General features: G+C 38.7%; 1 long non-coding RNA gene across 1 annotated transcript; it reads right to left on the minus strand.

The window, feature by feature from the left end:
• Positions 1 to 227: 227 nt before the first annotated feature.
• LOC143676588 (uncharacterized) lies at positions 228 to 15,746 on the minus strand. Its single transcript, XR_013172202.1, has 3 exons — positions 15,611 to 15,746; positions 15,140 to 15,338; positions 228 to 302 (listed from the first exon to the last, which is right to left on the minus strand). It is a non-coding gene; the product is annotated as an uncharacterized LOC143676588 (long non-coding RNA).
• Between the last annotated feature and the right edge of the window lie 4,827 nt (positions 15,747 to 20,573).

Genomic DNA, 20,573 nt, shown 5'->3' on the forward strand with positions numbered 1-20,573 from the left:
TGAATCATCAATATTAATGGGGTTTTGAATCCTATTTGCTGCTGCAGCTGCCTCTCCTTTAGTCATTCATAAAAACCAGAATTATCAGGAGAACTCAAGGGAAGCAGCAATGTTAACAACAATTGAGTTGCCATTTTCATGATCATATCTTGTATGCTGCTTCATAGGCAGAGGAGTTGTTTGTTTCTTTGCCTTGTGCATTTCTGCTTAAAAAGCTGAAAATAATTGTCATTTAGATACTATACCTTGATGGAGAGGGCTTGCTTGTTTGATGAAGAGAAAACACCCCCAGAACTCGAATCCTGTGAATAAGATGAAAGAGAGTTGTATTATATTACAGCACTTTTTGTTTCTCTCATTCCTGGATTTTTCTTATATCCCAGATGCCATGAGTGAAAAAGAGAAAAATTAAATTGAATCATTTGTGATTAGGGTAAATAACTTTATTCCTCAAATGTCTGCACAAACCCAAGTTTTTATATATAAAACATGTGTATAGTATTTATGCATATTATATGTTATTATCTAAATATATAGACATGGATATTTATATATTTATGTCCTTGCCATTTTCAGGATTCTCCAGCTGCCAACATCCCAGGTGCCTTTTTAAAAGCTGCACCAGCTGGCTCCTAGCATACTTCCTAACGGAAAAATATAAGCATTGCATATTCCTCTGCAGGTGGGACCACTCAATGCCCTGTGCTTCTGTGCTTTTTAAGCTGAAAGATCTACAGCCCCGCTTTGTGAGCGAGCAGAGAAAGTTTTCAAAGAGAGCATTATCTCTTATGCTTTCTATCTGGAACCATGAATCCACATCAAGGTTCACAAACTAGTGAGTCTACACTATCAGAGTGAACAAGAATCACCTTGAGAGTTTATTTACAATGCCCACTTCTGAAATATATCCCTAGTAATCCTTGAATCAATTCCAGGAATCTGTAGTTTAATAGGACCTGGGTGATTGTGACACTTTGAAAAACACTGGCTCACACCAATGTGGTCTCCAAAGTCGATTCCATAAAATAAGATGGTTTCTCATTTTAACTCTTCTTTAATAAGTAATAAAGTTGCCACCACCAATTTAAGAAAATAAAGGAAATGTTATGCTGGAGAACCTTGATTCTGCCAAAGCACTTCATGGAATTTCCCTAAGGGCAAATCTAGAAAACATGATCATATAAGGAATGAATGTTCCATCCTCAGCTGACTTTTCTTACTGCTTCATACTGGGGTCTCCTGAGTTTCATGCGCCCTTTTTGGGAGCAAGCAGTGCCCTTTGCTTCAAGGTTGATTTCAAGGAGGAAAGCTATTTCACTGAGTTCCTCTAGCCCCTGCCATAAGCCTCTCCAAAACCGGTATGGAAGAAGAATTTTTCACTTCTTTCAAAGTTGTTTTTGGAGACGATAAACACTGACAGGGTCACACTGGATTCTCCTTATGAGGGAAAAGGAGCACACACAAGTAGATATCACTCAGAGAACATACAGCCGCTTCTGACACCGATGCTGCCACTGTCACCATTGTCTTTTTTTTTTTTTTTTTGAGGCAGGAGAAGCTCATGTATCCTTCCTCACTACTTCCATAGCAAAGTCTGCCCCCTCCCCAATGACTCATGGCTGCAAGGGACCAGGCAGTGCAGGGCTTCATGGGAGATGAGCAGACCAAAAGTGATAAGAGCTCATCACAGCCCCTCAAACCATGGCCCCAGGCACCCACCATGCACCTCTTATATCCTGCACCTCATCATTCCCTAAGAAGACCATAGGCCTGCATACAAGCCCTTCTTCCCAACTGGGAGGGCCTTCATATTAGTCAAGACTTCCATGTTACAGAAACTCAATCCAAGTCATTAAGGTCAAAAAAAGAAAAAAAAGGCAGAAGTGTTATTGCTCATGAACTTGGAAATACAGGGGATAAAGATGATCTCATTTAAGGTTTGGTTATGCAGGGGGTTGGACGATGTCTCCATCTAGGGTTTTCCCCATCACCAGAGCAAAGGTAGTTTAGACAGCCCTCTTGTGCTTCCATTTCTGGAGCTTTTCCCCAGACAGGAATGGCTCCAGATCTTCTTTTATTGCTGTCAGAATCTATTTCTATTTTAAAATAGCTTTATTGGGGTATAATTTGCACATCATACAATTCATTCATGTGCAGTGTACAATTTAATGATATTTAGCAAATTTATGGACTGCACAACTATCACTATAATCCAATTTCAGAACATTTCCATCACTCCCAAAAGATCCCTAGTGTCCACTTGCAATCGTTCCCACCGCCAGTCCCGAGTGAGCACTAATCTGCCTTCTGTTTCAATAGATTTGTCTTTTCAGATAAATGGTCTGATATAGTGCATGGTCATTTGGATCTGACTCCTTTCATATAGCATGATGTTGGTTCCTCCTTGTTGTAGCATTTATCAGTATTGCATTCCTTTTACTGGCTGAATAGAACTCCATCATATAGATACACTACACTTTGTTTACCCAGCACCAGATCTTCTCAGCACTCCAGGCTGGTGGGAGAGATAGCATCCACAGAGTGAAAAAGGAGAGTACCAAAGCTGGCCCCAAGGTTCAACTTCTTTGCTTGTGGTGTTGAATGCTCCTCTCCCAATAACCATGGTCAGTAAGAAGTCCTTGCTTTTCACTGTGACCCTTCCAGGCAGAGGGAGAGGGGCAGCTGAAGACACCATAAAAACAATAATAGAGAAGAATGGAGTCCTGTTTAAAAGTTTTCTGAACATAGTGCCCTTCAAATACTGCTGCAAAGAAGACAATTTATAGGAATGGGATTTGGTAGGAGCTTGAAATTTTGCATATGTAATTGGAAAAGACTAGGTTTAATTCAATGTAAATAGTAGCTGCTCTAGAGAAAGTGATTATAATCTGTATATCTATATTTGAAAAAAATCTGCAAGAGTTGTAGGAGCATCTTTTCAGTAAAAATTAGAGAAAATGAGTAATTTTCTTTAAGCAGGGGATAATGAAGGCAAATCTCTCACAAGACAAAATTTTATTGTTTTTTTTTCAGTGCTTATTTTTCAAGAACGTTCCTTCCTAGTGCATACCTCTACAACAACCCACCCACCGCCCGCCCTGCCCCGATCATGCATCTTTAACTTTTTTTTTTAACATTTTCAACATCTTTTACCTTCCATTCTTCATCAGTTAGGGCCACATAAACTGAGCTTTACTAATGAATAAATGATTTGATCTGAGGTCACACTGTGGGGATAATGACAGTGGGGAGGGAATTGGGTCTCACAAAATTGGCTCACACATTATCTGAGATTTTATTTCACAGCACACACACACAAAGCAGCTCTGCATCCAGGGCACAAGAGATTACTCATGAAAGGAATTGACAGTGGAAGATAATGAGGGAGCTTTCAGCAAACCATCAATCTGCTGGCTGCTCCAGTCGGAACACAGGTCCTGCTGAAGGGAAGCAAGGTGACATTTAGAGTACATGGTTCCTAGAAAAGAGCAGATATATGCAAACCCAGGAATATCATCTGGGGGGTGGGGAGGTGGAAATAAGCCCTGCTGCTCAGTGGTGCAGCAGGCAAGTCTTTCTAAGATTTATAGAGCCCTTTTGCAACTGCAGAAAACTACAAACCATGGCATTTACCAGAACAGCAGTCCCAGCTGGGAGCAAGGGAGGGTGCTGCAGACTCGACCCCACCCCCTTTACTAGAGAAGTTGTAGGTTTACAGAAAAATCATGCAGAAAATGCAGACTTCCTATATTCTTCCCCCCACACACACTCTCTCTCTATTTTCTCTATTATTAACACTTTGCATTAGTGTGGTACCTGTGAATTAACTGATGAAAACTATTACTATATTTGTACTATTAACTATAATCCACAGTTTCCATTAGCATTCACTGTTTGCATTGTACAGTCCTATGGAGTTTTTCAACTTCTATTCTAGTAACATAAAGACCACCTAAAATTTCTCATTTTAGTTGCATCCAAATATATAATTCAGTGGTGTTAATTACATTCACAACGCTGCGCTACCATCACTACCATCGTTTCTGAAACTTATCCGTCAGGCCACAGAAATTCTGTACAAATTGAGCATTAACTCCCTATTCTCTGCCACACCAGGTCCCTGGTAAAGTGTACTCTGATTTCTGACTCTATGCATTTGCTTATTCTAATTATTTAATGTCAGTGAGATCATAAAATATTTGTCCTTCTGCCTCTCTTAATAAAACTTTGCAAGAAGAGCTTGCAAGAGCTTGGAGACAGTTCCTTGTCTTATCCATAGTACACTCTGCTATGCTTTCTTTTTCCCTACATAGGTTTCAGTATTAAAGAACAGTGGTATTCTCTGAATTTAAAAAATCACCTTTAGAGAGGAAAGGTAATTACTGGTTCTATCATCATTTCATTAAAGAAAACCAAATTTCAAAATGTCAGTCTCTTTATTTTTTCTAGGAGGAAGGCCCTAGGGAAGGTTCAAATATATATATGAAAAGATTCAGTGTGGCAGTGGAAACCACTGTATGTCCCAACGTCTCTAACCTGTTTTTGTCTTGATACTTTCATTACACAAGAACATAAGCCCATTGTAGAAATCTCTTTCTACAAAAAAAAAAAAAAAAATCAAGAGGGCAATGTGATGGTAGCTGAGCAGTTAGAATTCTTGCCTGCTATGCTGGACACCCGGATTCAATTCCTGGTGCCCGCCCATGCAAAAAAAAAAAAAAACTCAAGAGCATGTTAATATTCTGTAATGCTACCTATCAGTAATGACCATCATTAATATTTTAGCTATAATCTTAGACTTTTTAGTAAATATAAACATGTACATATCAACATGCAACGTACATACATCTAATTGTATATCCTCTTCACGAACGGAATCATAATGAGATATATTTTGTAATTTACCTTTTTTCACTTGGCAATAGACATGTACATCTTTTCTTATCATTAAATACACATTTGCATGATCATTATAAATAACTATATCGTATTTTGCTGTATGGCTCTCTTGTAATTAATTTAACCCCAGCAACAGATAGATGGTTAGAAACATGGCTGAGATAAATTATGCTTCCCAATTTCCCTGGATTTCCTACTCCAAATACAGTTTAACACTATACATGTTCACTTTACACATAATACTGTACACAACTACACATTAACACTGAGTACTTTCATATATGCACAGCCATATATTTCGTCTCATAATATATTACTACAGAATGCTTCTGTGAAACCCTGGAAAACTGTTGAAAATGCTGGAGGCATTAAAAGTAGACTGAACATTTGGCAAGACAAAATAAGCCAGAAACAAAAGAACAAGAATGGTACGGTCACCTTTAGAAAATGCTTATAAGAAAACAGGGGCCTAGATTGTAAGCTTTTAGAGCAGACACATTAAGTCTGGAGTGGTGATTATTATTTTTGGATTTTGAGAGGCTGGCTTATACATACAACTTGATATTTAGAGATAAGAATGAAGCTTAATGGGTTGGGGTTAAAGTGATTCAGAACATAGGAGTAATAAAGACAGTGTCTGTATTTTAGAACCACACATACTCTTTGAGATCGATGGAAGAAAGGTTTTTTTGGTATGGAACTGAAATTTTCTGTAGTACATAATCTATTTCAACCTATCTGTATAGCTCATTTGAACAAGTGAAACCTGGGAAACACAGAATAAGAAAGAGGTCCTTTTAGCTTATTGTAATGTTTGGATATATTCAGCAGATAATCAAAAAGTATTGGCAAAGTCCCTTGAGTAATGGGAGAAAAACATGAAACTATTAAATCTTACCGTCAGGGAATCCCCTGATGCCATGTCAAACTTTAAGGATGCCTAAATCAATAGGCCATGCCCTCAATCAGGAGGCTTACTCTTGTGAAGCTTATGTAGGTAGCGGAGAGGCTTAGACTACTTATAGGCATGCCTAAGAGTTACTCCTGGAGGACCTCTGTTGTTGCTCAGATGTGGCCTCACTCTTTCTCTAAGCCCAACTCTGCAAGTGAAATCATTGCCCTCCTCCCTATGTGGGACATGACATCCAGGGGTGAAAGTCTCCCTGGTGATGTGGGAGATGACTTCCAACAATGAATCCAGACTTGGCACCATGGAATCAACAATTACATCCTGATGAAAATGGGGAAAAGAAGTGTAATTCATAAAGTGTCAGTGGCAGAGAGAGTTCAAATAGAGTTGAGAGGCTACTCTTGTCTTTCTTACTCCTAACCTGTTCAGCTTCATTCTTATCTCTAAATATCAGTTTGTATATATAAGCCAGCCTCTCAAAATCCAGAAATAATAGCCACCACTCCAGACTTAATGTGTCTGCTCTAAAAGCTTACAATCTAGGCCCCTGTTTTCTTATAAGCATTTTCTAAAGGTGACCATACCATTCTTGCTCTTTTGTTTCTAGCTTATTTTGTCTCACCAAATGTTCAGTCTACTTTCAATGCCTCCAGCATTTCCAACAACTCGCTACCTATCATAACCTACCAACTCCCAACCAAGACCATTTCAGCCAATCCTAAAGAACACCTAGGGCAATATATAAGATTCCACAAGGGTTCCATGCACTAGATTAACTTTCCAGAAACCTACAACCTACAGATGGGTTTCTGGTCCAGATAAGTCCTGAAACCTAGCCCAGCCTCTCCAGAACATCAGATAGTTCCATCCCCCTACCCCATATTAGTGACAGAACCTTCCAATATGAAAAATTTAGAAAGGCAATAACCCAAACATCCCTAAAGAGAGGGATGGAAAGATCAAAGGTGATAGTGGAGTTACACAGAGAAGACAGGATTTAACAAATGAATATGAATGCTGAAATCATTAAATTGATATCTCTTTTAGTCTCCAGTATTTTAGGGCAGCTAGAAGTAAAAACCTAAAATTGTGAAATTATAACCCATGTCAAAGTCTGAAATATGTTCTACAAATAGTTGTGGTGCCGTGCTTTGAAATTTATAACTTTTTAAATATATGTTATTTTTCACCAAAAAAAAGGAAAAAAAGCAATTGGGATGATAAAAAAAAATTTTAAGCCCTCTACCATCCTATATTCTTGAGCCCCTAGAAGGAAAAATATGAGAGGATCATATGGTAGCCCATGACAAACTCTGGTATCTGTCCTGTAACTACTTGTTGAAAAGTACTTTGAAAACTATTGTCTTTTTATTTCTTTGCTTAGTATATATATATTGTACTATACAATAAAAAAAAAGTTAAAAAAAAAAAGTAGACTGAATGCTAGTAGTATTTTTTTAAGTTATTTTTTTTAAGTTGAGTGTGAGTTCATTGTAAGCCATCTCAGATGTCTTTGTCTGCAGCAACATCTACCACAGTTGTTTTGCCCCTAGTAGGTGTTCAAAAAATACGTACTAATTTGAAAGGAGTGAAAGAGAGGAAAAGATATATGATCCTTGTCATGAGCTGGAGAACTCAAAACTTAAGCACTTCCTCTCTATGTTCTCATATGGCTGGGATTAAAGTAGAATTCTCTGGATGAAGACAAAAGGTGATGACAGGAGGCCCTAGAAATCACTAAAAGATATTTCAGTTTCTGAGCCAATTCATTCATATTTTCAACAACTATTGATTGAGCAACAATTATGTCAGGCAATCAAGTAGAAGCTGAGGATGCAATAGTGAATGAGCAGGTAGGATCCCATTTTTCAGGTAAATCTATACTCTGATTAATGAAGACAAAGAATAAATTCATATAAACATCCATGTGTCTATGCATATAGGGACAATTAAGAAAAAAATCTCAAATACTGATAGATGTTGTAAGTAAATAAAACTACATAATGTGAAAAGAGAGTAAGTGGGGAATAATTTATATAACTTGATCAGTGAAGATCTCTTATGGAAGTAGCAGGTTCACGTGCGATCTAAGCAGAAGGAAGCATATTCTGTTCAAAGGGAAACGCAGTCCAAAGAGATTGAGGTAGAAACAGCTTGACATATAAGAAGTCCAAAGTCCTAAGCTTACTGGTTAAAAAGTATGCAATGAAAGGAGGTTGGAAAGGTAGGAAGTCCCAAATCTGTATTGTCCTTTAAATCTTATTTAGGTGTTTGGGTTTTCTAGAACCATAGCCCACCAACTCTCAGTTCTTGGAAATCCAGTTGCATCTCCTCTGTTAGGTCATTTTAGATGACTAACCAGTCTCCCCAGACCACTCACTCAAACCCTAATCATGAATGACCAAATCTTACTCCCTTTTTACCCCCAGCCAAAGATCGAATCTTAAGTAATGTATTTGTCTTGGTTTCCTAGGGCTGCTGCAACAAATCCCGCAGACCGGGTGGCTTAAACCACAGGAGTTCATTGCCTGTTTCAGGGACAAGAAGTCCAAAATCAAGGTGTCAGGAGGGTCATGCTTTCTCTGAAGCCTGCAGTGTGCTGGTGGTGGCTGGCCAGCAGTCCAAAACTCAACCTCTGCCTCCGTCCTATGGCCAGCTGGCAGTCTCCTAGTGTCTCTTACTCTCATTTCTGTGTCTGTATTTCTTCTGCTCAGATGAACTCCAGTCATATCGGATTAATGACCACCCTAATTCAGACTGGCCTCACCTTAACTCATTACATCTTCAAAGATTCTATTTACAAGTGGGCTTATAGTCATAGGACTGCGGGTTAGGACTCGAACATGTCTTTGTGGGGGACATGATTCAATCCATGACAACTCTTAAAAGACAAAATTCAGGTTTATTTATTGAGGTTCAAGATCTGTAGTGTCCTTTAAATTCATTTAGGAGTTTGGGTTTTCTGAGACCATAGCCCACTAGATCTGAGATCTTGGAAATCTGGTTTTATCTTCTTTGTTAGTACATTTTAGATTACTAGCCAGTCTCCCTAGAGTTTTACCCTCAGTAAATTTCTCCATTTTAGTCTCCATTTCTATGACTTTTTATAAATGCATACAGTCACATAACCATCACCACAATAGAGATAAAGAATGTTTCCATTAGGCAGAATAATTTCCTTATGCCCCTTTGTTGTCAGGCTCTACTCTTACAACTTTTGGCAAACACTAATCTGTTCAATTGACCTATAATTTTGACATTTCCAGAATATCGAATGAATGAAATCATACAGTAGGTAAACTTTTGACTCTGGCTTCTTTCACATAACTTAGTGTTTTTTTGTTATCCCTGTTGTTGAAGGTACCGGTAGATCTTTTCATTGCTGGATAATACTCTGTTAGGTGGACACACCATAATTTGTTTTTCCATTCAGCAGTTGAAAGACATTGGGTTATTTCCTGCTTTTGGTCATTGTGAAAAAATCTTCCATAAACATTCATGTACATGTGAATATATGGTCTCATTTCTCCCAGGTAAAAACCTAAGGGTGGGATTTGTAGATCATATGGCAAGTGTGTGTCTAACTTTATAAGACTAATACTTTTAATGACTCCTTTGTAAAGCTAGAAAGTACACCATGGTGTAATGGAATAATAGTTCAACCCAGAATCAAAAGTCCTTGGTTGAAACCAGATATACGAATCTAATAATTTCCATTACTTTGAGTAAGTTATTCCATTATTTTTCTGAACTCAAATCTTTGTCTATCAATATGGATCACCTTAAATTGTAAATGCTTGCTACTATAACATAAGCTGACTATGAAAAAGCTTTAAAAATGTAAATTATTATACAAATGAGAGGCAATATTGGTGCAAGTGAGGTCATTTGTGCATGTGCCTGGCATGAAACTGAAGTCATAGTCATTCACAAGTCATGCATTTGTACATTCTGTCTTCTTAGAATATATATTTCTAGAACTGCACTACCCAATATACTGGTTATATTTTCTATTTAAATTTAAATTAATTAAAGATAAATACAGTTAAAAATTCAACTTCTCAGTTGCACTAGCCACATTCCAAGTGCTCAACAGCCGCATGTGACTAGTGGTTATGTTATTGGGCAACACAAATTACAAAGCATTTACTTCCCTGCTGAAAGTTCTAGAGTGCTGGTCAAGAGGGCAGATACTAGGCCCCTAATATTCTAGCAAATAATCTAGAGAATTTCTAGAATCGAAGAACAAGTCATTTTTTAAACATTTACAAAGGTGATCTTTACTTGCTTTGATCCTGAGACTTAATATCAACTCCATAAGCCCACACACCCCATCATCTACTGGCTAGTAAAAGTAGGCTACAAAAAAAAGTAAAGTTGGCCTGTACATTTCTGGGCTACTCCTAATTTAGTCCAACCTTGTCTAAGTCCTCACCTTTGATGGCCTCTCATGTACTATCTTGTTCATGGTCCTTTGGGCTTGACATTTGCATCTCATCACTGGCCTCAACTTTGGATTCCTTTTCTGGTTTTCTGGAATATCCACTAAAGAGTACAGTCATTACCTTAGTTTCTCTAAATGTAACCCAATGTCTGGTGCTGACCTACCGTCATCACTCAGTCCCACCAATTCCCCATATGTTGGGAGAAATGCACAATGATGATATAAGAGAAGCAGTAGCTGCTCATACTATGTCTCAGCTGTTAACTTTAGGCAGCATCATGAATTCAAATGTCTTCAGAAGCCAAGTAAGCAATCAGGTTGAATCTAACAATAGGAAGTTGAGGTGACTGTGGCAGACAAAAAGAACATACCCTATCATGAAAAGTTATTAAAATAAAAATAAATAAGCACTACTCAAATAATCAGAGACCAAAAAAAAAGATGCAAAAGAGTAACACTATCTCATTTTTTGCAGACGACAAAATACTGTCTTAAGGAAAAACCCAAGAGAATCAATGCAGAAACTAAAAAAAAAAAAAAAAAAAGGAAAATAATTCAGTAAACTAGGAGGAGATTAAATTATATACAAAATTTATAATCTTCTTATTTACAAGCAATAATCATCTAGGACATATAAAGAAGAGCAGACCTCATTTATAATGAAAAAAATCTAAATAAATTGCATAAAAAATTTGAAAAACACAAATAAGGAAGGATTTAAAACATCCCACCCAAAAGACAAAATTAGATTTGGAACAAATAAATGAAAAGACATCCCTTGTTCTTCAATAAATTGATTCAATGCTATAAACCTGCTGTCTCCCCAAAATAATACATAAATTTAATAATAGCTCAATATAAGTCTAAGAAGTTTATTTTTTATGGAGAAAAATAAGTTGATTATAAAATTCATGTGCATTTTAACCACTCAAGGAAATCCAGGAAAACCCTAGAAAAGAAGGGCGAAGAAAGAGGTCATGTTCTATCAGATTAAAACATAGTTTAAAGGCTGCACAATTAAATGGAATAGAAAGAAAATTGATAACTTCAATTATGGAAATATAAAATACAACTTTTTGCATGAAAAAATATTGTCAACAAAATAGAAAGGGGAAAATGCAAATTAAAAGCTGGGGGAAAAGGTTTGCTGCTTATAACACTGCCAAAAGGCTACCCTTCTTAATATATAAAGAACTCAAAAGTTGAAAAGTAAAACACCAAAATCATGACACAAAAATAGACAAATGACATAAATATACAATTTCAATAAAAGTACGTACAAATTAACACATAAGCCAAAAAAATGCTCAATTTTGCTTATAATAAAATAAATGTACAACATAATATTGAGATTCCATGTCTCACCTATCAAATTGAGAAAAATCAAAAGCTTAATAAAACAGCCTGCTGGCAAGGTTGCGAGGTGGCAGACACCTTTATACATGGCTGGTGTTTGGGCAAAATGTTACAAACCTAAGTGGGGCAATTTGGCAGTATCTTCCCAAATTACATGCATTGACCCTCTGACCTAGCAATCCCAATTTTGGAATCTATCTGTATGTACACCTCCACAAAAGGAAACAAGGCTATTCATTAAGGTATCATTTGTAGTTGCCAAAAAAGAAATGAAAATAACCTAAATATTCAACAGTTGGGAACTCATTGAAGAAACTCTAGTGCATCCACATAATGAAGCCCTTTGCAGCTGTAAAATTAAAAAAAAAAAAAATGAGGAAGATCTCTATGAATGTGCATGGAGTAAATTCCAATACATATTGTGAGGTGGAAAAAGGCGAGAGACAAAATACTGTATATATGCTACTTTGTATATTAAAAAAAAAAAAAACATGGATGAGACAAATGAAAACGGTTACTGTACCAGAATGAGTGGGAACAGGACTGAGGGATTAGAGGGATTAGGGATTGAAAGCAGTCTATGAGTATGTCTTTCATATGACTTTTGAATTGTATAAAGCTTTACCATATTCAAAACATAAAATTAAATAAAAAAGGGTGAAAAATTTCATGGCAGCCAAACACCAGCTGTCAGCAGCTTAAATTGCCTCCCTCTTCCGCCATCACTGACTCATGAAATTGCCTACAGATTTGAGGACTTCGTTGGCTTTGTAAGGTGCTTTTTGAAGCTGGGAATAGAAAATACCGGCTTGGGGAAGGAAAACTGAGATTCGAAATTAAATTAAGCGGCTTGCATTCACCTTGATAAAGACTAAAAGCCAGTTACGCTGTGATTAGGTGTTCTATTCGGTTATCCTTCACAACGCAAAAGGATATTAGCTTTCAGCTTTTCATTCTGGCTTTTCATTTTTCCCCAAAAGTGATTTGGATCACACGCAAAGTTCAAAAAGTTCTAATTCACTTTCCAAGAGTTCAGGAAACAAGGCCAACTTTATCCTCATTTCCCTCATCTGACTCACACACTGAGCCTCTGAGGCCGCCACAGTGAGCATACTGGTGTCAGCAATTACTGGCTGACTCTTCCGAGGACGGCGACAATTAACCTACTGAACATCTCTCTGCTGCGTGTTTCACCCCCGGCCGGACCATCTGTGCCACACCCGCCCCAGGTAGGCGCCCAGCCCACCCACCCACCGCGCCCACGCATTTCCACTCTGAAGCCAGGCCCGAAGCAACTCATAACCCCACGCGGGTGCTGCACCAGCAACGGAGCTCAAATTCAAAGCGTTCCCTCCCCCACCCCCCCCCAAACAGACCCTATCTGGCTTCCTTCTGCTCCCACTGTGCAAACCTGAGAGAACTGCACAGCCTTAGGGTGGGATTCCCTACTGTTGCGACACATCACAGAACAAAATACTAAAGGCACCAAAGAGTCTAAATTCCAATTTTTAATTCAGTATAGATTTAGCCACTTGGCTTGCTGAACAAAATCACCTAATGTCTCTATTTAATATCCTCAATTGTAAAACACCCACCTAGCAATCTTTTTAATAAAAATTTAAATGAGATAGTCTGTGTGTGCCAGAGTTGCAGATAAGTGCACCAGTTTTATTATTCAGTGTGCCGAGAAAAGTTAGCTCTTGCTATGTCTGTGTCCCCTAGAAAGGCATTTTCAACTCCCAGTTCCTGTGTAGGTGACCTTATTTGGAAATAGGATCTTTGAAGATGTGATTAGGTAAAATGAGGCCAAACTGACTTAGGGTGATTATTCCGATGGAATGGAGAACAGACACAGACGGTCAGAGAGAAATCCAAGTGACCATGGAGGCAGAGATTGCCATGCTGCAGCTGTAAGCCAGGGAACACCAAGCATTGCCAACAAACCCTCCGGAGCTAGGAAGAGGCAAGGAAGGATTCTCTCCTACAGGTTTTCAGAAGGAACATGACCACATGAACATCTCGATTTCAGACTTGTAGCCCCCAGAACTGGAGACAATAAATTGCTGTTGTCTTAAGTACCCAATTAGTGGTACTTTGTTATGGCAGCCCTAGGACACTAGGATAACTCTTATTTCTAAGACTAGATGCTTAGCATAAAACAGAAAGAAACTCCAAGTGTAACACTCTGGAATTCACTAGTCTCTGCTGCAGAGTGGCTGGGGTGGTCTTGCCCAGGCTTGGTGTCTGAGGAGGTAAAACCAACAGGGTCCCTGACCCTGTGAGTGTGTGTGTGTGTGTGGACACATGTGTGGCAGGGCGGAAGGGGAGGTATGTGAGGAGATGTCCTACTGTTGTGCACTGCTCGATCTGCAGCTGACACATTTGTGACCTGCATCTTTGGATCAGACTTCCTTGCTCACTGGGCCCGGCTTCAGCCTGGGATGTGCAGGCTTGCCTCCAACACGTGCCCTTAATTCCCATTCTTCCTTGTTCCGAGAACTATGCCTAGAACATTCTTAGCTGCCCGCCTTGCCACCACTAAGTAGGGTTTGTAGGCACAGGGTCGCCTGCCTACACACTGGAGCTAAGTGCAGCTCAGGAGAGCTGGCTTGGGTTCTTCGGTCATCACACTACCCTGTGTCATGCCATCACTCCATCAATCATAAAGGGCAGACTCAACTCAGGGTTTCAGAGAAGGATCCAAGTCCTTGCTTCAAAGAGGTCTCTTCCATATAACACCCTCCTTACACTGGCCATCTCTGACCTTTGGTCTGGAAAGGGCTACCCAAATATTTGTCTTCTTCCAGCAATGTTCTCCTCACACAGGCTCTTTATTTCTTGTCCTAGTGTGAATGACAGTTCCTTATATCGTATCATACCTTTCTTCTGGAAGTGGCATTTCCAACTTGCCCACTTTGAGACCGTAAAAGTGTAGAGGGGACAAGAAAAGAAACCAGTTTAATGATAAGGGAAACACCAAAGTAGATTTTCTTTGTTACATATGTAAAGCATTTAGCAAAGTTAGTCAATGCTGGTTATTGCTAAAAATGAGCTATATTTATTCAGGGAAGACATCTCTAAGTTTTTTCAAAAGTGGGTCACATGATCAAAAATCTGTATACTCATAGGTCAGTTGAATTTTTTTTAATAAAAGTACGCAGATGGTCTGTGTTTATTTTATGAATACTGAGAATGATCATTCAAATGTACACACAGACTTTATCTCTATTCATTTCCGTATTTCCAGCAGCCTTACTATTCCTGCTTCATAATGGAAAGGAAGGAGAGTTATACATAAAACTCTCCTATTGAAAAATGCATTCATTTAAGAAATATTTATGTGATACCTATTATGTATCTAGGAATACCAAATAGAATATAATTTCTGCTCTCTTAGAAGGAGCTATTACACAGGGCAGATAGCATATTCTCGAATATACAAAGAACTTTGACAAATAAGTAAGCAAATATCAAACAACACACAATCTGACCACAAACATGAAAAGATAGACTCTCTCTTTTTCACTTACTATTAGAATGCTGAGCATCTGTAGAGCTTAGTATTTCATAGAACAGAATGAATTTGTCTGCTCAACTATGCAATCCAATTTTGTATTTCATCATTCATGGAGATTAGACATTGGATATATTCCCAATGAACTGTGGCTAAATCTATGCAGATGAGGCAAACATCAGTTCACTTCTTAGAGCAACCAGCTTCCAAAACTTCTGTAAAGAGAAAAGCTTTTAAGTACTTGCTTTCTTGTTTGTTTTGCTGTTTCTGCAAGTGAGGTGCATTCAACTGATCTTTTCCTTCTTAATTTCTAGTCCTGTTTATCAGATTGCTTTCACCATTAAAAAAAAAAAAAAGAATTCTTCATTGCTGATAGATGTCTTCTTAAAAAAAAAATTAAAAATTCTAACAAGACATCAGCATTCTGTCTAGTCTTAGATTTTCCCTAGAAAACAATCTTTAAAACATGATTCGGCCCATGTCTTACTGTCAGTAACTTGGGAACTTTGAAGGAAGAACTCAATGTAATTTGGTAGGAACTAGACTTGGCTCTGCTTCTGTGGTTTTCTCTGTTAGGTCAGGGGAATGAGGAAGGGCACTGCAACTAGAGCTGCGGAAGCTTTGTCGCCCCTCCCAACATGGCTTCTGGACCCGCCCCTTCCGGACACCTGACTTCCAGAGAACCGCCCCTTCTGGATGTCACCTGACCCCCTTGCTTAAAAACCGCCCACGCCATCACCCAGGCACTGACTGACTTCCCTCCATCTTGGATTCGGTGAGATCAGCCCAGGAGCGCAGAAATAAACCCACCTGCTTTAAATTTCCTGGTCTATTGTCCTTCTTTCTCACCCTTTCGCCTCCTAAACCTTTCATTCTCCAAGGCAACCCCAGCTCCAGGGTATGATAGAGGGATTGAGAGGTCAGACTCAGCCACAGAGAAGGGCAGCTGCTGCTTTGTTTTCTTGTGAACATCTGCTCCATCTGCACCTTCTTGAGAATCATCAGCACTACAGGTGTCCTCTTTCCCTTTGCCTCATTTCTCATCCATCACGCAGAATCTAATCCGCCTCCCCATTCCAGTCCCAATGGGGGTATTGGTAAAAGTTTAACAATGTGCTCCTAGGAGGGGAGCCCTCATTTATAATTTTTACTGATTTCCACCATGTAAACATTTCCATCATGGTTAATTTCAAGCCACCAACCTGCAGAGTTAGATAATGAAAGAAAGCATCTCCTCCCTGCTGTTTTGGACTGTGCATCACTGTCCTGCTTTTCTTTGCATTGTCCCTAGTCCCACCTGGAAACCATCTTGGTTTTTCTTTCCCTCAATTTCTTTCAAACATCCTGTTGACCTCTGCTATCTTTTATTTTTGTTTAACTTCCCTCCCTCTAGTTGGAAGTAGATACCTTTATCCATGTGGGAAGATACACTGTTGCTTAAGTTCACTTATTTCATTTCTCCTTCATGCCGGACTCCTAAGTATGGTTTGCATGTGTCTGCTGCCCTTTGCCTGTGGCTTGAGATGGGGCAGCTGACACAGATGATGCCCACCCAGCAGCTGGTGACTGCTCCCCCTCCAGTGTTTTCTTTTTGCATAACGTCCTTTGGTGAGTTTATTCTGCACATCTAAGTACCCTTCCAGGTTCCATGTACACATTTGGAGGGTCCTTGGAAATGAAAACTCCACCTTCTCCTCAGTGCAGTTAAGGGTTCACAGTAATTTCTCCTCCATCTCCTCTATCAGAACTTTCATGTCTGAAGATGCTGTTGCTGTTGAAACACTTCATATGAAGTCCTTACCCTCGACACTCGCCTCATGGACTTAGAGATAGAAGGACTAAGTGGGAAGTGTTGGAAATGTATTCTTGTGCCCAGGGGTTTATAACACAAAAATAGCAAGAAGCAGGAAAAAAAGACTGACTCCGTTCATTTCAGATGGTTCTCATTTTATCACAGAATCTACCTGTTGAGGTTGGATGAAGAAGGTAATACCAGAGAGAATTGACCTTGTCAATCTCAAAAAAGTTTTCTGTGTTCAGCTGCTATCTTTCAGAAGTTTCACACCCAAACTCGCTTCACCGCTAAAATATACTTATATTTTACTACCTAAAGCTAGTTATAGATTCCAGAAAGATGAGGTGAAGTGATGAGAAAGAAAAGACTTCCAAAGTAACTGATACACCTGACGAGTCCTTGTATGGATGTGTTGGGGGGGAGGGGAGTTGGCTTGCTCGTTTTTGGTAGACTTTTATTGTGATATAATTTCAGAGATGCAGAAAATTTACATGAATGGTATTAAAAATGTTTTTATAACCTGCATCCCAGTTCATCAATTATTTATATTTTTGTGCATGTGTGCTTTGCGTGTTTGTTTGCTTACTTCTTTTTTAATAAAGTGGCCTTCGACTGCCCTCTTTCCCTAATTTGGGAATGTGTAGGTTTGAAAGTATTATGTACCCCCAGAAAACCCATGTTTTAATCCTGATCCAATTTTGTGGGAGCTGCTGTTTCTTTTAATCCTGATTCAATAATATATGTTGGAAACTTATGATTAGATTAGATGGAGATGTGGCTTCACCCATTTCAGGTGGATCTTGATTAGTTTACAGAATCATTTAAAAGAGAAAACATTTTGGAAAGAGTCAGAAATGACAGAAGCCTCAGAGCTGATAGAGCAGGTGCCAATGCTTGGAGAACAGTTATTTCAGAGAATAGAAACACAGATGTTCGGAGATGCTTGGAGCCTAGCAGACATCACTATGAGATGTTAAGCAAGCCAGAACCTGGAGAGAGCCAAGGGAAGCCAAGAGATGAAAGTCAGCCATGGAGAACCAAGGTGAGGAGCCCCATAGGAACAGAGGTTGAAAGCCATGGAACCCAGGAACAAGGGACTACCAGATGCCAGCTGCATGACTTCCCAGCTGACAGAGATGTTCCTGACCTATCAGCTTCCTTGAATTAAGGTATCTATCCATGGATGTCTTACTTTGGACATTTTTATAGGCTTAAAACTATAAACTTTTAACTTATTAAATTCCCCTTATTGAAAGGCGGTCTAGTTCTGCTATATTGCATTCCAGCAGCTTGCAAACTAAAACAGGAAATTTTGGTTTTCTTTCCAATGATTCAAACAGAACTAAGAGGGAGTCCTGGCCAACCAATAGTAAATGTTTTTCAGTTTGGAGTCCATATCTAATCACATACTGTAACAGGGGCATAGCATTGAAAGAAATGGGGTTGTGGGAGTGATAGAATGTGCAAAGTTAACAAAAAATGTGCATTCAGCAATATTGAAAGTGAGAGAATATTCCTATAAAGGAGTAGGAGAAAGATCACCAAGAAAAGCTAAGAAGATAAACAAGTAGATTAGGAGAGTTCAAATCTTTCAATGGTGTTATCTTTTCTTATGGGATTATCTGAGAATTGGGAGGGGGGATGAAAATGAAGAAGAAATGACAAATTCTGGCTGAGGGAACAGGGTGTCCTCAACTCTAGACATTAATATAGCCTGAAAGAATCCTAGGTGCACTACTGCAGTGCGAGCCTTGCAGACTTCCAGTTCAAGATGGCACAGCAAATGCATGCCTCTCTCTTCCAAATCCCATTCTCATTGCAAAAGAAATATAAAAGTACAGCCAATACAGCTCCAAAAAGGTAAAAATAAATAAATAAATAAAGTTGTCAAAAGAAAAAGGAGTCATTGATGTTGGTCCACAAAATTTATTTACCGACAAACATTGAGTGTTTGTTCTGGTAAAAGGCAGGTAGAAGTCTCAGCCCTTATTGAATCTGCATACTTGTGGGAGAGAGCGTCCACTGTTTTTTCCCATTGTTTTAATTTTTAAAAGCTTGTTACATGTTATTTTTGAACATCAAAAAAAAAAAAACTAAAACTGTGTAGCTTGTATTTCAACTATAATTTTAATTCCAAATATTCATTTAGGTTTGATGCCTTCAGGTACGACAACTTAAATAGAATGCTATTAAAGCCAAAAAGGACTTCATAGATTTTCTAGTTTGACCTTAGAATTTTACAGATAAATATCCATCATTCCAGGAAGATGACTAACACATATCTCAGAAAGATGAATAACACACCTTAAAGAAATACAACATCCTGAGAATATAGCCTGGAAGAGGAGTTAAGTTTATTAAAAACCTAATATGAAATAGGGGTTTTTGCATATTTTTATCATTTTCTCTTCATTTGAACTCTAGAAGATACCCATGATACGTCTCTCTCTCTCTTTTGCAGATGAGGAAAGTAAGGTTTGGATAGTTATGTAATGTGTTCCATCCATTAAGGAAGGAGCCAGGATTAAAATTCTGATCTATCCGTTCCAGCTTTTTCCCACTTCATCATGTTGCCTCCCCCTCAGACCCTTGTGAAGAAGCTTTAATTCAACAGGGAATCCTCAGAAGCTTCCAATTTAATTATTCACCATTATTATTCATTTGCTGAGTGTTTATACAACAGTCCCCAGAGAACCTGTCACACTACACTACCCATGTGGCTATTTGATTCAAAGTTGGTCCCAGGTTGCCAAGAGAAGAATGCCACTTGTTCCATTAACTGAAATGCTATGACATAAAATGTCAATGACGCACCCTCAAAAGGCTCCCAGAAAGCAAGGAAACATTGATGAGATATGGGCCAGAGACTTCAAAGTTTCAAGAGGCAATATTCTCCATTGGGGTTCTGCAAAACAGTCAGGACATAATGGTCAAGGAAGTAAGAATTCCAGAACCACAGAATTTCTGAGTGGCTGCCAATACAGTGGCAATACTGAGGCCATAATAGGGCAAAGGACAATCCTAATGACAGAGAAGCAAAAACCTAAATTCTGGGGGACAGTTCTCATAGCACAATGAGAAATTCAAGAAATTGTGAAATTTCTTGAGCGAATTTTGTCATGTCATAAATTTTGTTCCATTTTTGTGTTCATTTTAATATATCTTTTTAAAACTTCCTTTTCCCAAATCCTCACCCAAAATTATATCCAGGAAAATAAGCCATGTTTTCCCATTGGTTTTGAGTACTCACTGCAGCACAACACACTCCAAGACTTTTTCCAGTTTGACAATAAAATCTGAGCTCCTTGCCAAAAGGAATTTCATGATATGGCCCCTGTGTACATTTATAGTCTTGGTTTAAACCAATCTCCCACCCCTCCCACACACACACACTCTAAGAACCAAAATCACTGAGCTAGGGGATATTCCTATAACATGCCATTCATTGTGTTCCTCTGCACATCCACATATGCTGTTCCCTGCTGGGATGCCCTTGAACTTGGTCTTTGTCTAGTGTTTTCCTGCTTGACTTACAAGACAATGCCCTGGTGGATCTCTGCTCTCCCAGCTTTCCCAGATGGGTTAGGCACTCCTTCTATGTGCCCCACAGTCCTTGTTTATTATTTATCTAATTTTACGGACTTTTTTAAAGTCT

The sequence above is a fragment of the Tamandua tetradactyla genome, chromosome 3, assembly GCF_023851605.1.
Source record: "Tamandua tetradactyla isolate mTamTet1 chromosome 3, mTamTet1.pri, whole genome shotgun sequence".
Classification (NCBI taxonomy): domain Eukaryota; kingdom Metazoa; phylum Chordata; class Mammalia; order Pilosa; family Myrmecophagidae; genus Tamandua; species Tamandua tetradactyla.